The sequence below is a fragment of the Chiloscyllium punctatum genome, chromosome 19 (genome assembly GCF_047496795.1).
Source record: "Chiloscyllium punctatum isolate Juve2018m chromosome 19, sChiPun1.3, whole genome shotgun sequence".
Taxonomy (NCBI): Eukaryota; Metazoa; Chordata; class Chondrichthyes; order Orectolobiformes; family Hemiscylliidae; genus Chiloscyllium; species Chiloscyllium punctatum.
The window spans coordinates 40,371,092-40,382,202 of record NC_092757.1 but is presented as its reverse complement, the minus strand read 5'-3'; the positions used below and the strand labels follow the sequence as shown (position 1 = coordinate 40,382,202).

General features: G+C 46.6%; 1 long non-coding RNA gene across 1 annotated transcript in view; it reads right to left on the bottom strand.

Annotated features, from left to right (window-relative positions):
• Positions 1-611: 611 nt before the first annotated feature.
• Positions 612-11,111, bottom strand: part of LOC140491228 (uncharacterized) — a 28,191-nt gene continuing 17,691 nt past the window's right edge. Inside the window, exons 2-3 of the long non-coding RNA XR_011963238.1 lie at positions 7,537-7,709; positions 612-794 (exon numbers count right to left, since the gene is read on the bottom strand). This is a non-coding gene — a long non-coding RNA (uncharacterized lncRNA). The remainder of the gene's footprint in view (positions 795-7,536; positions 7,710-11,111) is intronic.

Sequence of the window (11,111 nt, the reverse complement as noted above, 5' to 3'; positions counted from 1 at the left end):
TCTGACTGTCAGACATATCTTCGAGGCCATTAAGGTGCGGAAGGAACTGAGAGGTCAGAGTAAAACAGAGAATGATCCAGAGGGAGAGAGCAGGAAGAATTCTGTGATTTTACTCTTTGCCATATCTGCCAGCTTCATACTTCTCTGGTTGTTCCATATTTTATATTTCTTTAATGCCGGTTATTCCTTGGATTCTGTTTCTTTTGGTCTCTTTGTTCTGATTGGATAGATGCTGAGGAACTTCAGTTGCTGCACAAATGCCCTTATTTATGTGGTGACACAGAAACATTTCAGAGACCAGTTAAAGTATGCCATGACATATCCAGTGAGAACAATAATTCAATTGGTGAATCAATCCAAGTAACTGAGAGCCAACATTAGGTGCAGCAGAGAACGGAACGAGGAGTCCACGTGAGGAATGGACTGAAAGGAGAAGGAGGAGCAGCAACATGATAACACTCCTTTCCTCATGGGCAAGGAATGGCTCCATCTGAGGGGCAAAATGAAAGAGCCTGGAGGTGGAAAGCCAGTGTAAAGTGCGGTTAGTCATCAGCAACAATTAGTAGGAAGTGGAGGAACAAAAGCAAAACCAAATATACAAAAAAGCTACATTTATTCCAAGTGATCTGTTCTCAGTGAGTGAAGTGGGTAGAAAAATAAATGATGTGGAGGAAGGTGTAATCGCTCCCTGCAGGCCAGAGAGGGAAATGCAACGACAGGCTCCTGTCCACTCTTCCTCACTGAATTCTCTGAGCCACACGTGTGGACAACTTTTTTAAAAAACGAGAAGTTTCCTGTTGAAAAAGGAAATAAAATATTGTAAAGATTCTGTGTCTTTATTTGCACCTTTACTTTCAACAATAATGTACTTTGTTTCCATTCAATTCCTCGTGTTGGTTCCTGGCAATCGCACTTTTAGGACAGGAAAACCCAAAGAGCAAAGGAATTTGATCAGTTTGTGAATACATGTGGCTTTCATTCTAAAAGAATAAAATGCAAAGCAGGAGGAGACAAAGGCAATCTGGACTGAACCAGTTCTCCGACATCATCCCGTTTCTTTATTTGTTCCTTTCCATGAACCAGCTGATGCATTGCCGGGGAATCCAAGCCCAACCAGAGGGATTTCTGGACTCCCTCTCTGCACCCACCCAATGACCCAACTCCCTCTCCGATTTCAGATGCTCCTTCAAATCTACCTCTTCATATAAGCTATCGTCACCTGACTGAATATCACTTTCAGTGAATCAACATGAACTCTGTTTAATTTGTCATGATAAAGGTCTTTTTAACTATGTTTGGGGACTGTGTTGTGTTAAAGTGCACAGTAATGGTGCTATCGTGGTTAGTGTCGCTGTCTTCCAAACAGGTGACCTGGGTTAGATTCCTGACAATTGCAAGTTGAGATTTGTCACATTGATCAATAGGAAATCACAAAGACAAAAGGAATTTGATCAATTTGAAAATACATTTGGTTTTTATTCCAAGACAATAAAACGCAAAGCAGGAGTAGACAAAGGCAGACTGGATGAAACTGTTTACCTGCTGCATTCTCTCACACCTCCTCGTTCCCTCACTCCCTCCCCCCTCTAATCCCACTGAGATGACTCTGGCTATACTCCATCCCTGAGGGAGGTATGCCCTGGGTAGAGGGAGCTGGGAACTGACTGAACATAGAACATAGAACATACAACTATACAGCACAGAACAGGCCCTTCGGCCCACAATGTTGTGCCGAACTTCTATCCTAGATTAAGCACCCATCCATGTACCTATCCAAATGCCGCTTAAAGGTCGCCAATGAATCTGACTCTACCACTCCCACGGGCAGCGCAATTCCATGCCCCCACCACTCTCTGGGTAAAGAACCCACCCCTGACATCTCCCCTATACCTTCCACCCTTCACCTTAAATTTATGTCCCCTTGTAACACTCTGTTGTACCCGGGGAAAAAGTTTCTGACTGTCTACTCTATCTATTCCTCTGATCATCTTATAAACCTCGATCAAGTCACCCCTCATCCTTCGCCGTTCCAACGAGAAAAGGCCGAGAACTCTCAACCTATCCTCGTACGACCTACTCTCCATTCCAGGCAACATCCTGGTAAATCTTCTCTGCACCCTCTCCAAAGCTTCCACATCTTTCCTAAAGTGAGGCGACCAGAACTGCACACAGTACTCCAAATGTGGCCTAACCAAAGTCCTGTACAGCTGCAACATCACCTCACGACTCTTGAATTCAACCCCTCTGCTAATGAATGATAATACTCCATAGGCCTTCTTACAAACTCTATCCACCTGAGTGGCAACCTTCAAAGATCTATGTACATAGACCCCAAGATCCCTCTGTTCCTCCACCTGACCAAGAACCCTACCATTAACCCTGTATTCCGCATTCTTATTTGTCCTTCCAAAATGGACAACCTCACACTTGGCAGGGTTGAACTCCATCTGCCACTCCTCAGCCCAGCTCTGCATCATATCTAAGTCCCTCTGGATGAGCTGGGACTTGGGCAGAGAGGGTGCTTTCAGTGAGAGACTTGGGGATATTTCAAACAGGTTCTGGCAGCCATTTTCCCTTCAAAGAACAAAGAACAAAAACATTTACAACCCAGGAACAGGCCCTTCGGCCCTCCAAGCTTGAACCAATCCAAAGCCTCTGTCTAAACCTGTCGCCCATTTCCTAAGCATCTCTCTCCCTCTACTCCCCACCTACTCATGTATCTGTCCAGACGCATCTTCAATGAATCTACCGTGCCTGCCTCTACTCCCTCTGTGTTCCAGACACCCACCACTCTCTGTGTGAAGTCCTTGCTGCGTGTATCCCCATTTAACTTTTCACCTCTCACCTTGAAAGCGTGACTTCTCGTTATTGAATCCTTCATTCTGGGAAAAAAGCTTATCTCTGTCTACCCTGTCTGTTCCCTTCATAATTTTGTAGACCTCAATCAGGTCCCCACTCAATCTCCTTTTTTCGAATGAAAACTATCCTAACCTACTCAACTTTCACTGTGTGCACTGAGCAGGGGGTGAGTATTTGTGGGTTTCTGTCTGTCACTGTGTGTGAGAGTGTGGGGAATGGTTGAATCTCAAAAACAAGCCCCTGGAGCAGAGTTTGTCTTAAATGGGAGAGAAAGAGTTTGAGAAACCATCGCGAGAGCTGAGACCAACCGGAATGGTGAATATCAATTGTTAAATCTCACCATATCTTTCCTTAGCACATGCTGATATCTGTCTGATTTTTCCTCTTTTCTCTCTCTGTCTCTCTCTTTGCCTCTGTCTCTCACCCTCTGTCTCTATCACACTACATCTCTCTCTCTCTCTCTCTCAACCTTTCTCTCTCTCTCTCTCTCTTACTGATAGCCTTTTCTTTTGTAGTTTTCTCTCCTGCCTCTTCTTCCCACCTTTATCTGTGTTCGTTCCCATTCTCTTGCTCTTTCTTCTTCTCTCATTTTTCTCTCTCTTTCCTTCTCTTCCTTTCCTTCCCTATTTCTGTTGTTCAATCCTGAGATGGAATCTGCATCCCCCCTTCAATATTGGACAACCTCCCACCCACTGCAAATTTACCCCCTGTCCCCCTCCATGTCCCCTGTCTAATTGCCCTCCCTTGTGCAGCTTCATCAATCCTGATCTGTCCCTCTGTAGTTCCTCCATTATACACCCACTGTATATAGAAGCCCCTCGGTATCTCCATCCATCAACAATACCCTTCCCCGTGCTGTGTCCCAGCCCCTGGGCTGGAGGGCAAAGTGAGCATGTGCAGAGACTATCATATCTTTTGACTGCGTACCATAATGTCATAGAGTCATAGAGTCATACAGCACCGAGACAGACCCTTCGGACCAACCAGACCACACCAACCATGTTCCAAAATGAAACTATTCCCACCTCCTGCACTTGGCCCATATCCCTCTAAACCTTTCCTATTCATGAACTTGTCCAAATGTATTTTAAACATTGTAACTGTACCTGCATCCACCACTTCCTCTGATAGTTTATTCCACATCCAAAATTCTAAAAACATTGCCCCTCATGTCCTTTTTCAATCTTTCTCCTCTCACCTTAAAAATATACCTCCAGGTTTGAACTCTCCACGCGAGGGAAAAGACCCTTATCATTCATCTTATCTGTGCCCCACATAATTGTTTAAACATCAATAAAGTCACACCTCACCCTCCAATGCAACAGCCCATTTTTATATCTCAAACCCTTTATTCCAGGCAACATCTCGGTAAATCTTTACTGAATCCTCTCCACTTTAATAATATCCTTCCTATAACAGGGCGATGAGAATTGCACACATTAATCCAGAAGAGGCCTCATCACTGTCCTGTACAAGTTCAATATGATGTCAGAACTCCTATACTCAAAGGCCTGAGCAATGAAGGCAAGCATGCTAAACACCTTCTTAAGTACCCTGTCTAACTGGGATGCAAATTTCAAAGGATTATATCCCTGAACCCTGAGGTCTCTCTCTGCTCTCCCACACTATCCAACACCCTATTGTTAACTCCTGACCTTGTTTGTATTACCACAATGCAATATCTCATGTTTATCCAAATTAAACTCCATCTGCCACTCCTCAGCCCATTGACCCAATTGATCAAGATCTCTTTGTAATCTTGGGTCACATTCTTCACTGTCTATTTACCATTTTGGTGTCATCCACAAACTTACTAAGCATGCCTCCTACATTCTCATCCAAATCCTTTGTATAAATGACAAACAGAAGTAGAGCCAGTCCCGATCCCTGTGGGACACCGCTGGTCACAGGCCTCCAGTCTGAAAAACAATGATCCACCATCATCTGCCAAAAAGCCAATTATGTATTCAGTTGGCAAGCCCACCCTGAATCCTATGTGATCTAACTTTACCCAATTAGTCGATCATGCAGAGCCTCATCAAAGGCTTTACTAAAGGCCAAGCAAACAACATCTACCACTCTGTCCTCATCAATCATTTTGGTTACTTCCAAAACCAAACCCAATCAAAGGTGAGATATGATTTTGCTCCCACTAAATCAGACTGACCATCTCTAATCAATCCTTTCCTCTCCAACCTCTGTAAATCCTATCTTTCAGGATCATCTCTAAAAACCTACCCACCACCGAGGACAGACTCACAGGTTGATTGTTCCCAGACTTCTCACATCCCTTCTTAAATGATCACTGGTCCAAAAGTGTTCCCTGACTAACACTTCAGTCACTTGCCATGCCTTATTTCCCAAGAGAAGGTCAAGTTTTGATCCGTCTCTCAGAGGAAGATTTATACATTTATAGCTAAATTTTTCTTGCAATTGAACAAGTTCTTCACCATCAAAAACTTTCACACCATGGCAGTCTGAGTCAATGTTTGGAAAATTAAAATCCCCTACTATTACAAACTTATTATTCTTCAATATATTTGAGAGATCTCTACGTATTTGCTTCTCAATTGCCCCCTGACTATTAGGGAGCCGATTAGGGAGCCCACCAAGGTGATCGTCCCTTTCTTATTTCTAACTTCCACCTATATGTTTTCACTAAATGATCCCTCAGAAATACCTTCTCTAATTACAGGAGTAATATTTTCCTTAATCAAAAATGCCAGCCCTTCTCCCACCTTGCCTCTTTCTGTCCTTCCTGTACCATCTAAAACCCAGAACACTGAGCTGCCAGTCTTTTCCAGTCCTCAGCCATGTTTCTGGAAGAGCAATGACATCCCAGGCCCATGTTCCCTTACATGCCCTGAGTTCATCAGCCTTATCCATGAGACCTCGTGTATTGAAATAAATGCAGTTTAAGTGTTCAGTGTCCCTTTGTTCTCTGACTTGTTCTTGTTTGTCTTTTCTCAATAACGTGCTGTTTTCTGATTCAGAATCATTGTCATCTTTCTTTCTATTTTCACTGTTGTTTAGAACGTCCCCGCCCCACCCCTCTCAAATCTTACAATCTCCTGAAATAGAACGAGCAAATCTCCCCACCAGGATATTGGTCTAGTTCAGGTGAAACTCATCCTTTTAAACAGGTCTTTTCTGTCCCAGAAGAGATCTCAATGCTCCAAGAAAGTGAATCCCTGCACAGTGCAGCACCTCGTCAACCATTGAGTTATCTGGGTAAAAACAATGACTGCAGATGCTGAAAACCAAATACTGGATTAGTGGTGCTGGAAGAGCACAGCAGTTCAGGCAGCATTCAACGAGCAGCGAAATCGATGTTTTGGGCAAAAGCCCTTCATCAGGAATAAAGGCAGTGAGCCTGAAGCGTGGAGAGATAAGCTAGAGGAGGGTGGGGGTAGGGAGAGAGTAGCATAGAGTGAGCAATGGGTGAGTGGGGGAGGGGATGAAGGTGATAGGTCAAGGAGGAGAGGGTGGAGTGGATAGGTGGAAAAGGAGATAGGCAGGTAGGAAAAGTCCGGACAGGTCAAGAGGACAGTGCTGAGCTGGAAGTTTGAAACTAGGATGAGGTGGGGGAAGGGAAATGAGGAAGCTGTTGAAGTCCCCACATTGATGCCCTGGGGTTGAAGTGTTCCGAGGCGGAAGATGAGGCGTTCTTCCTCCAGGCGTCTGGTGGTGAGGGAGCGGTGGTGAAGGAGGCCCAGGACCTCCATGTCCTCAGCAGAGTGGGAGGGGGAGTTGAAATGTTGGGCCACGGGGCGGTTTGGTTGATTGGTGCGGGTGTCTCGGAGATGTTCCCTAAAGCGCTCTGCTAGGAGGCGCCCAGTCTCCCCAATGTAGAGGAGACCACATCGGGAGCAACGGATACAATAAATGATATTAGTGCATATACAGGTGAAACTTTGATGGATGTGGAAGGCTCCTTTAGGGCCTTGGATACAGGTGAGGGAGGAGGAGTGGGCACAGGTTTTACAGTTCCTGTGGTGGCAGGGGAAAGTGCCAGAACGGGAGGGTGGGTCGTAGGGGGGTGTGGACCTGACCAGGTAGTCACGGAGGGAACGGTCTTTGCGGAAGGCGGAAAGGGGTGGGGAGGGAAATATATCCCTGGTGGTGGGGTCTTTTTGGAGGTGGCAGAAATGTCGTTGGATGATTTGGTTTATGCGAAGGTTTGTAGGGTGGAAGGTGAGCACCAGGGGCGTTCTGTCCTTATTACGGTTGGAGGGGTGGGGTCTGAGGGCGGAGGTGCGGGATGTGGACGAGATGCGTTGGAGGGCATCTTGAACCACGTGGGAAGGGAAATCTCTGATTAGAACTTGGCACCAGAAGTAAACCAGAGATTACTACTTTTCACATTCTCTACCGAACCTATTACATGCACTTTGTAAAGCTTTAACCTTTTCTCTAACTATGTCATTCCTATCGATGTGTACAATAATTTCCAGCTTCTCACTCTCCCCTTTGACAATCTGCTTCAAACATTTTGAGACGTCCTTCACCCTGGCACCAGAAAAGCAACGTACTCTCCTCGATTCACACTCACTACCACAGAATCTCCTGCCTGTGCCCCGACAGGAGAGTTCCCAAAAATAATTAGTTGTTTAAATCCTAACAAGTCCGTTTAACATAAAATTCATTGTTAGTGCCCAAGATCTGATGACCACTTACCCAAATTGGAGCATCTGTTTAAAAGAGGAATAGCCACAGGAGACTTCGAAACCACCTTCAAACCTTTTCCGACAGACAGTTATCGATCTGAATGACCTTGCTGTGTAATCACTTCAGTAAATCTATTTGTCATCGCACTTAATATCTCTTGCAGGCCATCAGTAACATTCATCCTACAAAGAAGAAACTTTCAATAGCACATTATATATTAAATTAAACAATCAGATTTATTATGAAGCCTGCAAAAAAATTTAACATAGATATTAAAAAGAAACCAAACACCTAACTGAACAAATGATAAAATAACAACTCCACCTCAAATGATCCAACATTCAGTTTTCACTGTCCAGATACAAAACCCTCTCCTGAGCCGTCCCTATACAGACCTCTCCTCAAGCTCCATATACAAACGATCGGTCCTTCTTCATCTACTTTTTCAATTTAATATTGTTTTCTCAAAACTCACCCACCACTGACCGCAGACTCACCAGTCTATAATTCCCTGGCTTTTCCTTACCACCTGTTTTAAATAATGGCACCGTGTCAGGAAGGGACCTTTCCCCTTTCTCCTTCCTTTCTCCTCCTCTCCATCTCCATTTCTGGTGACAGGGTCAACATGGGCATCTACTTCATACTGACTGACTCCCACAGTTACCTGGTCTACACCTCTTCCAACCTCCCACTCCTGTAAAAATGCCTTCCCTTATTCCCAATTCCTCTGCCTCCGCCACATCTGCTCCCAGGAGGACCAATTCCACCATCGAACATCCCAGATGGCCTCCTCTTCAAGGACTGCATGGTTCCCCTGCCACATGGTCGGTGATACCCTCCAGTGCATCTCCTCCACTTCCCGCACCTCCGCCCTTGAAGCCCACCTCTCCAATCGCAGCAAGGAGAGAACACCCCAGTCCTCACCTCCAACTCCACCACCGTTCGGATAAAACAAGTCATCCTCTGCCATTTCTGCCCCCTACAAACAGACCCCACTACCAGGGATATATTTCCCTCCCCATCCCTATCAGTGTTCTGCAGAGACCATTCCCTCTGCGAATCCCTTGTTAGGGCCACACCCACCCACCAAGCCACCCTCCACTCCTGGCACCTTCCCCTGCCATCGCAAGAGGTGCAAACCTGTCCCCACACCACCCTCTCACTTCCATCCAAGGCCCCAAAGGATCCTTGCACATCTGGCAGAGATTTACCTGTGCTTCCACACACACCATCTACTCTGTCCGTTGCTCTCGGTGTAGTCTCCTCTACATTGGGGACAAGACACCTATTTGCGGAATGTTGCAGAGAACATTTTTAGATTAGATTACTGACAGTGTGAAAACAGGCCCTTTGGCCCAACAAGTCCACACCAACCCTCCAAAGTGTAACCCACCCAGACCCCTTTTCTTCAAAGACTCTGTTTGTCTTCAGTTTCCTTCTGGGACACAGTCACTAAACAGCCCCACCACTCTGTGGCCGAACACTTTAACTCTCCCTCCCATTCCACCAAGGACATTCAAGTCCTGGGCCTCCTCCACCTCCAAACTCTAACCACCTGATGCCTGGAGGAAGAATGCCTCATTATCCACATTGGACCCTCCAACCACACGGGATCGATGTGGATTTCACGAGTTTCCTCATTTCCCTTCCCCCACCTGATCTCAGATCCAACCATCCAACTCAGCACAGCCCTCTTGAACTGCCCTACCTGTCCATCTTCCTTCCCACCTGTCTGCTTCACCCTCCTTTCTGACCTATCATCATCACCGCCACCTCCATCGACCTATTACATTCCCAGCTACCTCCCCCCCAGGCTGAGCCCCTCCCATTTATCTCTCAGCCCCCTTGGGCCCTCCCCCATTCCTGATGAAGAGCTTATGCTTGAAACATCGACTGTCCAGCCCCTCGGATGCTGCCTGACTGGCTGTGCTTTTCCAGCACCATGACTTTCAACTCTGATCTCCAGCATCTGCAATCCTCACTTTCTCCAAGAGCATGACCCTGCCCAGCAGCATGTCCAAATGGAAACATCATCACCACCATTGACAAGTGGAAGGGGGAAGGAGAGCACTGGGTCTCTGTCACTGACCCAGGGGAGAGCAGAGTGACCCCACTGTGTCTCTGTCACTGACCCAGGGGAGAGCAGACTGACCCCACTGTGTCTGTCACTGACCCAGGGGAGAGCAGACTGACCCCACTGTGTCTCTGTCACTGACCCAGGGGAGAGCAGACTGACCCCACTGTGTCTCTGTCACTGACCCAGGGGAGAGCAGACTGACCCCACTGTGTCTCTGTCACTGACCCAGGGGAGAGCAGACTGACCCCACTGTGTATCTGTCACTGACCCAGGGGAGAGCAGACTGACCCCACTGTGTCTCTGTCACTGACCCAGGAGAGAGCAGCCTGACCCCACTGTGTATCTGTCACTGACCCAGGGGAGAGCAGACTGACCCCACTGTGTATCTGTCACTGACCCAGCGGAGAGCAGATTGACCCCACTGTGTCTCTGTCACTGACCCAGGGGAGAGCAGACTGACCCCACTGTGTATCTGTCACTGACCCAGCGGAGAGCAGATTGACCCCACTGTGTCTCTGTCACTGACCCAGGGGAGAGCAGACTGACCCCACTGTGTATCTGTCACTGACCCAGGGGAGAGCAGACTGACCCCACTGGGTCTCTGTCACTGACCCAGCGGAGAGCAGATTGACTTCACTGTGTCTCTGTCACTGACCCAGGGGAGAGCAGACTGACCTCACTGTGTCATGTCCAGTGCACATGTAGGAGACACGTCACGTGCACAAAGATTGCTCGTCATTGACAGACTCTTTGTTTCATGCATAGTTGTCAGGATCTGAGAGGAAAGGTCCATCACACCAACAGCCAGAGGACATTTCCCTGTGTCTTCCCACTGAAACTGAGTTGGAACAGAATTTCTGTAAATCCAATGAATTGGTTGCTTGACTCCAGGTCCATTTGCTGAAACAAGGTCCTTTAAAACTGGCAATGTGAGAGTTAATAATGAGAAAACAGACAGAATTCATTCAGAATCTGAGAGTAAATGTGCATCCTGTAAACAGTGAAGGGGGACATGACAGAGTACCTCACTTTCTTATCTCTGTCACCATTTTCTTTTGTTTTGTTTGTTTTTAGATGACAGTTAGTGAGGATCATTTACACCCCAATCTTTTGTTTCTTCTCTTCTCCCATTCTCCCGCCTCGCCTCCACCAAGTTCCTTGCACCATTTTGGTCAATATTGTTACTCTGTCATTTCAGCCTGTCCTGCCCTCCAGCCCATCACAGCCTTTCCCTTCTGCTCTTCTTCCCACCTTCCAGCTGAGACACAAGTAACAATGCAGGTAGGTCCCTCTCACACACACTCACATTATCACTGACAGAGATACAGAGACACAGAAGGGTCATCACTCCCACAGGCTCAGACAGAGACACTGTTCAGTCCCACTCTGATCCCACCTTCCAGTGACATTTTTATTCGAACACTCAAACAGAACAAGAGAGAAAGAAATGATTTATATTTCTCTCCAAACTCGTCTATAAACAAATCCCAGTCTCCAAATGACATTG